The sequence below is a fragment of the Chanodichthys erythropterus genome, chromosome 21 (assembly GCF_024489055.1).
Source record: "Chanodichthys erythropterus isolate Z2021 chromosome 21, ASM2448905v1, whole genome shotgun sequence".
NCBI lineage: Eukaryota > Metazoa > Chordata > Actinopteri > Cypriniformes > Xenocyprididae > Chanodichthys > Chanodichthys erythropterus.
This window is the reverse complement of record NC_090241.1, coordinates 9,667,548-9,680,979: the sequence shown is the minus strand read 5'-3', so window position 1 is coordinate 9,680,979 and position 13,432 is coordinate 9,667,548.

Sequence of the window (13,432 nt, the reverse complement as noted above, 5' to 3'; positions counted from 1 at the left end):
CATGGCACAGGTCGCCTCATGGGGTCTGACATATTGACATATTGAGCTCTTAACATTACTATTCACTGCTATTGGACAATTTCACATAATTGAATCATGGCCGAGGTACAAATAAAGCATTTCAGCAAAGGCTTTGGGGAATGAAAACATTTATTTTTGTGTGATGCTGAGTCCATGTGTCTATACTATAAAAATTATATAAAATTTTTAGTAAATTGCATCATATTTTGATATATACAGGTGCTGGACATATAATTAGAATATCGTGAAAAAGTTCATTTTTATTGTAAATTATTTTTAAAAATGAAACTTTCATATATTCTAGATTCCCTACATGTAAATTAAAACATTTAAATTTTTTTTTTTTTTTTTTTTTTTTTTTTTAATTTTGATGATTAGAGCGTACAGCTCATGAAAGTCCAACATCCAGTATCTCAAAATATTAGAATATTTCCTAAGATCATTAAAAAAATGGATTTTCAAAACAGAAAAGTTCAAGTTCTTTAAAGTATGTTCATTTGTACACTCAATACTTGATCGGCAGCACATATTACAGCATGGAAGTGATCAGTCTGTGGCACTGCTGAGGCACTATTGAGCCTTCAGATCATCTATATATTGTTGGATCGACTGTTTCTCATCTTTCTCTTGAAAATATCCCATAGATTCAGGGGTCAGGCATGTTGGCTGGCCAATAAAACACAGTAATATCATGGTCAGCAAACCACTTGGAAGTGGTTTTTGCACTGTGGGCAGGTCCTAAAGTCCTGCTGTAAAAGGAAATCAGCATCTCCATAAAGCTTATCAGCAGATGGAAGCATAAGGTGCTCCAAAATCTCCTGGAAGATGGCTGCATTGACTTTGCACTTGATAAAACACAATGGACCAACACCAGCAGATGTCACGGCCCCCCAAATTATTACTGACTTCAGAAACTTCACACTAGACTTCAAGCAACTTGGATTCTGTGCCTCTCCAGTCTTCCTTCAGACTCTGAGACCATGATTTCAACATGAAATGCAAAATGTACTTTTATCTGAAAAGAGGACTTTCGACCACTGTTCACTGTCCAGTTCTTCTTCTCCTTACCCAGGTAAGATGCTTCTGACGTTGTTTCTGTTTCAGAAGTGGCTTGGTAGTCCTTTTCCTGAAGATGTCTGAGTGTGGTGACTCTTGATGCGCTGACTCCGGCTTCATTTGTCTCATTGTGAAGCTCTCCCCAGTGTCTGACTTCGGCTTTACTTGACAGTATTCTCAAGCTTGTGGTCATCCCTGTTGCTTGTGCACCTTTGCCTACCCAATTTCTTGGGAAATAGGGGTACAGTAGGAGTCCATTTCTGTCCCCCAAGGTACAATCTACACTAACATACCCCATAGGGCTTATTATTGGACCTCAAGGTACATGTTTGTACCTTTTTGAGGGTCAAAAAGGTACATATATGTTCCCAAGCATTAAAAGGTACATATATGTACTGTTTCTTTTAAAGGTTAAGGTACAATATCAAGAGACAGCCTCTGCTAAGCCATTTATTTATTTATTTTTTGTAAAAGTTGTTGTTTAAAGATTTTAATGATATATAAATTATATATATCATTAAAGATTTTAATGATATATAAAGTTGTTTAAAAATGTTAATGATGTATCATTAAAATCTTTAAACAACGGCTTTTACACACACACACACACACACACACACACACACACACGCACAAAATGGCTTAGCAGAGGCTGTCCATCTTGCCGGGTGTTAAAAAGTAACACTGAAGCAGTGTTAAAGTTAATTGATTGATGATTGAGTGATGATTGACAATTAGTGGTGACACCTGATGTTAATAAACAGAGTCATTGAAAGAAAGAGAGAAAAAAGATGTTAATTAATGTTTTATGGAATGTTTCATTTCAAGTCACCATGAAAGAGGTCAGCGTTTGCTTTAGTTGGGCTCTTGACTCTTTACCTTTTATTATTAATTTTATTCTGAATGCTTCAACTTTGTGTTTGTAAAGCACATTTGTAATAATCAGAGAAGATATGATCAGGTCACAATATAATTTGATGATGATTTTATCAGTATGACAGATTACTATTATTATTATTTTTTTAATACATTATGCACTAAAGCTTCAGTGTTTAAACACACAGAGACATCAAGAATCAGCATATGATTCTCAAGAACGGTGACGATAAATAAATACAAAATACTGACAAACAGATCAACTCTGAACATCACAAAACAAGCTACTGTCACAACAAAACAACAGAAAAATAAAAGAAAACATGAACAATCTACGAAAACTACAGGACAATTCAGCTTTGATTGGTGGCTCCCATCATGCACTGCAACATGAAGCACTTTGATTGTCACCATTGTTGAGGTATGCTGATTCTTGATGTCTGTGTGTGTTTAAAAAAAAAAGCCTTCAGATTATAAAAGCTTTGCTGGATCTCAAGCGATAACAGAGATTTACTATAAAGAAATAATAACATCTATATCACCAGTTACAGTTTTTTACAGACGCTAGGACACATTTCTCAATACTTAGGTCACTTTTGCAAAACTCTTCACACAGTTCTCCTAACCAACTTTCATCTTGGCAAAGCAGTTCATTTCACATTCAAAATGCACTACAACTACCAAAACACTTTATTCAGGTCTCAAATCAACTTATTCTTCCAGAACATTAGCAAAGGTTGACAGCCGACAAACACACTTTGTCACCCACAAAACAATGACCTAAAAAACACTAACAACATGTAACATTATACAGTGTTTTCTTGTGTAAAACAAGGACACATTTCTGTTTATAATTCACTGCAATATATGTTACTGGAATGAATCAGACATGATGCAGAATTCGTCAATATTTTATGTCTTTTATTTATTTTTATAATTTTTTATAATTCCAAAATACAAGAATTTGTATACACACCATCCAATGATACAGATACAATTCAATTGTTTTTATAGCATTTAATTTTAAGATTTAAAATATATTTCATTAAAATATTACTGTAGGAATGTAGCAAATTGCTGTCTTATTCAGTTTTGTATTATGTTATTGTTTTGAACATAAGTTTAACAGTTTTGAAAACAGTATGTAAGCATGTGCAAAATGGCCTGTACGTACAAAGAGTTTTTGCAGTTGTTGTGTCTGAGTGAGAAAAGAATTGATGAAATTTGAGAGATGTAGTCACTGAATGCATTTTGTGCCAAAACAATAATAATTGATCCTCAGTTTAGCCCACATAGACTTCTGTTGTGCTCACTGTGTGAAGAGTTTTGCAAAAGTGACCTAAGTATTGAGAAATGTGTCCTAGCGTCTGTAAAAAACTGTAATACTGGATGTCACCAATGAATCTGGCTATTTAACAATGATAAAACACAACCATTATGTCTGTGCTTCCCAAAGCATTGTAAACCTAAATTGATCAACTTTGGCTCTAGGCACTTGGGAAACACAGCTCAGATCATAGTTTCTCTGGCCATAAAAAATGTACTCTACAAACAAAAAGTTGGAACAGCCAGAGATAAATTAATGTTAATAAATAGAGTCAAGAGTCGCTGCTGTCTGCACATTGCACGATGTATCAGCAACAGGGGATTCACATTGCATGACTTTACAAGAATTGCCGACACCTCTGTCTGGTCTGCAAACTACGTTTCACAAAAAAAAAAAAAAAACACACTAGAAGTGATAAGGAAGTAACGCAAGGTCATGCGTGAGACCGTAGATCTCAAAATACAGGGTATTGAAATTGCTTTTGAATGTGTGCTCGCGTTTTACTTTCGCTTTCGCGATCGTGCGTACTCTGTGAATAGGGTGTGGTGGTGCTGAGCATGTATTCTATAAGATAAGCCGGGCACACATTTAACGACTACCTAAAACATTCTAAGACTGTGCTCAACACACAGCGATTGTTTCCTGCGACTGAAGCAGATTTATATACTTACACATGGAATTTGAACACCGACTGTAATCGCAGACTGAACGCAACTGGCTCTGACTGGACGCGTTTGAGCGCAATCAATCATAAGTATCAATTTACATTCATAATCGGCCTTACAATCGTTAAGTGTGTGCGCGCCTTAAGACATTTGTCAGATGCTTAGGCTCTGTTGTGCAACAAATCCTCCGCCATGCATGGTCTTGTCAGTCATCTCGTCACTTACTCTCATCACGTGATCAGTGAACTCTGATTCCTGCTGCACAACGTATGACACTGCAGCTTGTGTTGGATGGAATTGAAGTGACCATTATCCAACTGAATAAATGTTTTTTATTTCTGTAAAAGAAATCTCATCACATTTTAATCTTGCGAGATCTCGTGGCACAAGATCTTGTCACACCGCTATAGCGAACAGTGAAAATCCAGAACGAGAAAAATCCAGATTTCACTTTGCTGCCACCTATTGATCAACCATTGCGGCACGAAAAGGAGATTCAGGCTATTTATCATAATTTTTTCATATGAAAGTAAAAGTCTATGCAATTAAAATTAATATATTTAGTTTGAAAACATTTCTGAGTAATATTTATGTTGTTTTGTTTTTCATAATTTTCATAAATTCATTAAAGGTTTCATGAATTTAGACTGATTTGAGCAAAGATGCCATAGAACGTCTTTTTAAAAGATGTAATATAAGTTTAAGGTGTCCCCTGAATGTGTCTGTGAAGTTTCAGCTCAATTTTTTTTTTTTTTTATTCAGTTTTTTAACTGCCTATTTTGGGGCATCATTAAATATGCACCGATTCAGGCTGCGGCCCCTTTAAATCTCGTGCTCCCCGCTCACGCTTGCCTTAAACAGCATAAACAAAAGTTAACACAGCTAATATAACCCTCAAAATTGATCTTTACAAAGTGTTCGTCATGCAGCATGTCTAATCGGGTAAGTATGGTATTTATTTGGATGTTTACATTTGATTCTGAATGAGTTTGATAGTGCTCCGTGGCTAAAGCTAACATTACACACTGTTGGAGGGATTTATAAACAATGAAGTTGTGTTTATGAATTATACAGATTGCAAGTGTTTAAAAAATGAAAATAACGATAGTCTTGTCTCCGTGAATACAGTAAGAAACGACGGTAACTTTAACCACATTTAACAGTACATTAGCAACATGCTAACGAAACATTTAGAAAGACAATTTACAAATATCACTAAAAATATCATGATATCATGGATCATGTCAGTTATTATTGCTCCATCTGCCATTTTTCACTATTGTCCTTGTTTGCTTACCTAGTCTGATGATTCAGCTGTGCACATCCAGACGTCCTGCCCTTGTGTAATGCCTTGAACATGGGCTGGCATATGCAAATATTGGGGGCGTACATATTAATGATTCCGACTGTTACATAACAGTCTGTGTTATGTTGAGATTCGCCTGTTTTTCGGATGTCTTTTAAACAAATGAGATTTATATAAGAATGAGGAAACAATGGTGTTTGAGAATCACTGTCATTTCCATGTACTGAACTCTTGTTACTTAACTATGCCAAGGTAAATTCAATTTTTAATTCTAGGGCACCTTTAAATTAATTTCATTAAATCAATTGAAGTCAATGGACTGGTAATTCTCATTTTATATGTTCTTATAAACTTCATCTAAGAATATATCCAAATAAAATTTCTAATAAATATTGATAAAAATATATATTTTTTTGCATCCCACTGGCTCTTGCTGTAGTTTTCTTGAAAAACTAAATAACATTTGAATAAGATAAGTGACCACAAATAAAGCTGCTTTTTATACTATACACTTTAACACACGTACACTTCAAGGATGTGGCAAAACTGATTTGCAAATCATACTCTATGAAGGCTATTAAAATAAATCCCATGAGGCTTTAGTTCAGGTAAAGCATTCCTGATATTTAGCACTCCTTAATCCTCTCTTTTTGTTCTATACTAGCCCTGCATTAAGCAGAAAATGCTGGAGCAAAAAAAGGATGAGGTTTTTTTGACTAATCTCAGAGCAAATCATTACCCTAGCCTTACTGTATATAAAGAGAGAGGAATGTGTGTGGAAATGGACTGTGCAGAGTATGTTTTTTTGTTTGTTACATAACAGCTTTTCCGCAGTGTTTGATAATCACAACCAATCAATCAGTCAAATGGCTGCTCAGGAAGACATATGTATTCCCGGAGGATTTTGGTTACACAGGGGACAGCACATTTACATATTCTGTACATGTGGTCGATGTGCAGTTATTGCTGAGGGTCTGATAGTGTTTCAGGAGAACAGAGTGTGGAAAAAACTGCTGAGTCATTGGTTTAATTATGCTAACAGACCGATGGAGGAGGAATTAGTATTCGTGGTAGAGCATGTGGGAAAGACCACAGTCTGGAGAAATTAAAGTATAAAGCCGAGATCACAGAAAACGTACTCCAGAATAAGCTCTGATCTTTTCTTTTAAGTAAACGTGAAATGAAATTTGGACTGCTATTTTTTTGATAACATTTTACAATTTAGTTGCAAACCTTAATATGAACTAACAATGAAAAATACCATACTACTAAAGCATTTATGAAACTTAGTTAATGTTAATTACATTATTAAAATCAAAAGTTGGACTTGAGCTAACATTAACACTGAATAGTAATATTTTTATTCATTATAGTTAACAAAGATGAACAAATACAGTAACAAATGTATTGCTCATAGTTAGTTAATGTTAGTTGAAGGTGCTACAGAGGATGTTTTGTTTTATACATTTTTGCAATATTACCTGAAACTGTCTTTACTAACTGATAAAAGACTATTTATTAGGTGCACTGAAAGGAATAATATTAATATACATCATCTGTGCATGAGGTAGGGCCTTAAAAACATCAGCCAATCGCGTAAACGATTGGCCCTCTGGCTTGTCAATCACTGCCATGACATTCCTTGTGAGAGACATGCGCGGCTGCGCGCTCCAGTAACTTTCCACACTCCACACTCCACAGGCGCCGCATTTAATGTTTTTATCAGGAGACAGGAGTAACAACTGCAGATTATGAGTTACCTGCGGTGAGTCCGACATAATGAATCCACTAACACGACACAGCGAATGCTGGTGGTAAACACTTGTGTTCCAATACTCGTGCACGAGTTTTGGGAGGCGTTCCCTCGAAATGAGAAGGAGTGGGGTTGGAGGGGGGTTGTTCTTACGCATGCGCTCATTACAAAAACTCAGTAACAGTCTTTGGTTTCTGAGTCGACGAAAAGATCCTCTGTAGAACCTTTAATGCATCAACTGATGAGACCTTATTATAAAGTGTTACCATTTATTTTCTAATAAACATCTTATTCTGCCACCATACTTATTTTCTTGTTGAATTTCCCATTTTACACAGAAATTCACCACTTTACAGAAGTAAAATAGCTTGAAAATACAGCGTAATGTTGACTTTAAAGTGTGAAATGAGAAGTTTCATGTTTTTATGTTATGCTTCAAGGGACAAGAAAATCTGAGTCTTCCAACAGACTGGTGATCTAGTTCATCTGTTTATATTGACAGACTTATGGTTTATGACAACATGTCTCCTGCTTATGTTATGAGATTCATCAGTATTGCATTGACATATTGCTTATCTCCAGGATCATAATAGATTGAAGTACTTCAGAGAAATGCGGCGCGATGCAAACGAGAAAATGTGAGGCAATCAAAAGCAATCACAACTGCTTCCTCTGATGTAGAGTTTTATTACAAAATCATTTCCTCTCATCACCCAATACCACAGATGGGTATTTGTTTTTCAAAGAGTGTGCAGCGTGCAGGCAGACGGCTGTGAACTTCTGGGTGATGTCAAATGAATACTTTATTGAGTTTGCCCGCAGCACTTCTGAGTTAATATGCACTGATGCCTATGTGTGTGTGTGTGTGTGTGTTGGCAGTCATGCATCAGAACACCACGAACACACTCAGCGGAGGGGAGGGTTCCAGGTGCAGGATGTGGGGTCTATGCATCCACTCCCACACACTTTCTTAGTCACTGTGCCCACTCAGACTTTGCCAGCCCCTCCCAGCAGAGCAGGGAGACCCCTTTCTGCCAGTGTGTGGATGAAATCCAAAGAAATCAGGCACTCTGCAAGACACTGCTCAGTCTAGCACAGACTCAAACAGTGCTTGCTGCTGGGACTGGCTTAGAGGCTTTCCTTCGGGGACTGAACTGTGACGAGCTACCTGTGGGTGAACATCTCTTGGAGATAAAGTATTGGATACTGGATGCGTTGGAAAAATGCAAGATAGGAGGTTTGTTTCTGAGGGTCCAGGGCTGAAGCCTCCGCCTGAATCTGGGTTCTTCTCTGCACCTCTCGCCAGGCCGGGTAGCAGCATCTTCAGCGCCGTCCAGCAGCAGGACTACTCCGCCATGATCTGGCTCAAAAGAAGGGATAGAATGGAACGGGTAAGGCTGACCTTTAACGACTGACCGCTGATATTGACGGTAACTGCTGACCGCTGCCCTTTTCCCCTCAGCACAGAAACCATCCACCTGTAACCATGAAGGCACAGCACACAATGTCCTGAATAGCGTGGAGTGGACAGGTCTGTGTGTCTGTGTGCTGATTGTATCATGTTTTTTTTTTTTTTGTTTGTTTGTTTTTGATTAACAGAAGCAGTTTTAAGTTTCTAATTGAAGATGAGCTGAGAGAACATGTTCATGTTCAGACTGTAGGGATGCAGCCTGTAACATGAGTAATCAATCTAACTAAACTCTCTAGAATCTGAAGAACACACACACACACACCCATATATATATTTAGAGCCAGAGGTTCTTGAGACTCTAGAGAGTCTAATGAGATTGATCTATATATATTTTATATATACAGTATTTATATTTAGGGTGAAAAATAGAATATTTAAAAATTACTTTAATGCATATTATATATATATATATAATATGCTTTTCTAAATGTGTAATAATTGTAAATGTATTGTGAATTATTGTAAAAAAAAAAAAAAAAAAAGAGGTATTTTGACCATTTAGTCAGTTTAGTTTGACAAATCAAACAAGAAAATACCGTTCAAAAGAAACAGGTCTGAAAAATAAAATCATGAAAGATCTGAAAGATGATCAAGGTAATTTAGAATGAATGATTCCACTCAGTTGACAGGTGATGAAGAATAATGAAAATGTCTGAAGTATAATCTAACTCATGGCAATTATTAACTGTGTTAATTATAAAATTATTAATACTTATACGTGCAAACATGCACAACAATATGCTAATGATGATTTCTTTTAAATGTAAACAATATTTTTTGTGCTAAAATTGAATGAATAGAAAACTTTATACACTAACATACAAAAGTTTGGGGTCAGTAAGAATTTTTTATCTATTATATATTTATTATGTATTATTTATTCTTTTGGAATATTTATTTATTCAGCAAGGATGCTTTGAGTTGATCAAAAATAACAGGAAAGACATTTATAATGTTACAAAAGCTGGAAAAAATTTTACACAACTGTTCTCAACAAATAATAATAAATGTTTCATAAGCATCAAATCAACATATTAGAATGATTTCTGAAGGATCATGTGACACTGAAGACTGGAGTAATGATGCTGAAAATTCAGCTTTGCATCTAGGAAATAAATTACATTTTAAAATGTATTCAAAGAGAAAACAGTTATTATAAATTGTTAAAAATATTTCACAATATTACTGTTTTTGCTGTATTTTGGATCAAATAAATGCAGCCCTGGTAAGCAGAAAAGGAAAATATTACTGATCTAAAACATATACAGTTGCAAGAAAAAGTGTGTGAACCACTTGCAGAATCTGTGAAAATGTGTAAAATTTTAACAAAATAAGAGAGAGAATACAAAATGCATGTTATTTTTTTTATTTAGTACTGTCCTGAGTAAGATAGTTTACATAAAAGATGTTTACATATAATCTATAAGACAACAGAAATAGCTGAATTTATTAAAATGACCCAGTACAAAAGTTTGTGAACCATTGATTCTTAATACTGTGTGTGGTTACCTGGATGATCTACCACTGTTCTTTTGTTGTGTGGTTGTTCAAGAGTGTCTTGTTTGTTCTGAGCAGTTAAACTGAGCTCTGTTCTTCAGAAAAATCCTCCAGGTCTTGTAGATTCTTCAGTTGTCAAGCATTTTTTGCATATTTGAACCCTTTCCAGCAGTGGAAATCTTTTCACACTGAGGACAACTGAGGGACTCAAACACAAAACACAAGGTTCAAACATTCACTGATGCTCCAAAGGGAAACACGATGCATTAAGAGTTGGGGGGTGAAAAGTTTTGAACAGGATGAAGATATCCAAATTTTTCTTATTTTACTGAAATATCATTGCTTTTCATTTAGTACTGCCCTCCGGAAGCAACAGAAGATACTTGAATGTTTCCCGGAAGAAAAAATAAGTACAATTTACCTTGATATTCAAATTCAAAAGTTTTCATCCCCCAACTCTTAATGCATCGTGTTTCCTTTTGGAGCGTCAGTGAATGTTTGAACCTTTTTTAATAGTGTTGGAGTCCCTCAGTTGTCCTCAGTGTGATAAAATTGATCTGAAAATCATACAGTCACTGCTGGAAAGGGTTCAAATATGCGAAAATGCTTGAAACTGAACAATCTGCAGGACCTGAACGATTTTTCTTAAAAAAAAAATAATAATAATAATATTAAAATAAATCTTTAAATAAATTCACCCTTTTTTTTTTTTTTCTTGTGGACTATATGTAAACATCTTTTATGTAAAATATCTTACTCAGGACAGTACTAAACAAAAAATAACATGCATTTTGTATGATCTCTCTTATTTTGTTAAAATTTTTCACATTTTCACAGATTATGCAAGTGGTTCACATACTTTTTCTTGCAACTGTATATACAGTATAACATAATTTCAATTTTAATTTGTATTAATTATTTATTAATTCTGACCATTTAACATCAATACTATTCAGTGTCATACATGTTGAGATGAAACAGCTATTCAATCAATGTGCTGAAATGAGATTTAGTGCCATCTGTGGTCAAAATGAAAATGGTTTGGGTACATCTGTGCCATTTTGGTATCGTCATTTTACTCAGATTTATCTCAAATTTAAAATGTCAAACCATTATACTTTTCTCTGATCTTCTAAACAAAGTAATTAAATGTATTTTATTTAAATTGTAAAATATGCAGGAAAAAAGGGAAAAAATAAAACATTAATTAGGATATTGAGAATTATCTGATAATTAAAAAAATAATAATAATCTGAATGGTCCTAAAAATAGACTTTTTTTTTTTTACTTCTGAATTTGGGGTGAAATTTGGCCTGTACATGTTTTTATGAATTTGATATATATTTAGATGATGCTCCCAGCCTGCAGAAAGCCAGTATTTCTTCTTTGTTCTCTATTAATTGTGTACTGTAGCAGCTAGTCTCATTTGGCTTGCTGGGTCTCTCTCTATCACTCTATGTCTTTCTCTTTCTTGGTGAAATGAGCCACTCGGGAGTTTTGGGGAGGGAGGTGTGCTGTGCTCTGCCTTACCCGATAAGAATTGATTACCTTCTCTGTTCTGCCACTGTCCCTGTGTTTCTCTCATATAAATATAAATCATGCTCTATGTGCCAAATCTTTGACTTCTCCTTCAACCTTAAAACCCAATTACATAACCAGGCCACTATACCTGTGAATTAAGCACTTATGCCTGTTGTAAAAGTGTAGTGCTTGATCAAAGCAGTGGTTTCATTTCTGGCTCTAGATCTTCCTGTTTAAACGAGCTCTGTTTAGCCTTTGGGTTCAGACTGAAATCTTTGAGATAAAGCTTTGGATGTTTTAAGTATTCTGCTCAGGAGGGACATCTTGTCCTTACACAGCCTGATCGCGCTCTCTCTCTCTCTCTCTCTCTCTCTCTCTCTCACACACACTCTCACACACACACACACACACACACACACACACACACACACACACACACACACACACACACACACACACACACACACACACACACACACACACACACACACACACACACACACAGGTTTGTTTTGCTTTTAAAGTGAGGACATTCCTAGGCGTAATGGTTTTTATACTGTACAAACTGTCCATTCTATCCCCCTTCACTACCCCTACTCCTAAACCTACCCATCACGGAAAACATTTACATTTTTAATTAAACATTGTTTAGTATGTTTTTAAAACTATTTTAAATATGAGGACTCATGAAATGTCCTCATATTTCATGTTTACATCGTAATACCAGTGTAATACCCATGTCATTATACAAAATTGTGTCCTCATAAATCACAAAAATGTGCACTCACACACACACACACACACACACACACACACACACACACACACACACACACACACACACACACACACACACACACACACACACACACACACACACACACACACACACACACACTTTGAACATAGTGGCTATAATCTAAGATAAATTGCTTATAATGTAAAAAGAATTCATTACTTTTGGTTTTCCGCATCAGAAATTGTAAACGAAGTAGAAACTATATCTATAGAATCTGTATCTATAGAAATCTATAGGTGTACCAAATGATTAATTGATTAACCATTACGTTTATTTGGATTAAATATTAGACAAATGTATTAAACTGAAAGAAAATATATGCAAATGGAAAGTTTGATACTTAATATGATATGCAAATGAAAAGTTTGAAAAGGTGATACTTTTTGATTTTGTGTATTTTACTAACACAATTGAAAATATGCTGAAATGTCTGAAAAAGTGCACTTTTAATGATCTGATAGTAGTACTAAGAATGTAGCTATTGCTTGTGAAAATTGTGCCAAAGCAATTAAAAACACTATAAAATGCTCCGATACCAACAACTGATACACAGCGTGTACAGTATAGTGCTTGTGACAAAAAAAAAAAAAAAAAAAAGTTTTCTGTGATACAGTGCCCTCCACAAATATTGGCACCCTTAGTAAATATTAGGAAAGGCGGCTTTTTTGATCTTTCATTCAAAAAATTCACAAAATTTTAACCTTTCATTGAAGGAAAAGAATTGAAAATGGGGGAAAAAGCTCATTATGAAATAAATGTTTTTCTCCAATACATGTTTGCCACAATTATTGGCATCCCTAGAAATTCTTCTGAGTAAAATATCTCTGAAGTATATTCCCATTCATATTTACATTTTTTAGCACACCATGGTGATTAGGAGCGTGAAATTGTGCAGCCATGACTTCCTGTTCCACAGGAGTACAAATATGTAAACACAAAGGCCAAATCCCCTTAATCATTCATCACAATGAGAAAAAACAAATAATATAGTTCTCATGTGCAGCAAAAGATCGTTGAGCTTCACAAAATAGAAAAGGGGTATAAGAAAAAAGCTAACGCATTGAAAATCCCCATTTCCACCATCAGGGGAATAATTAAGAAGTTTCAATCAACTAAAGATGTTACAAATCTGCCTGGAAG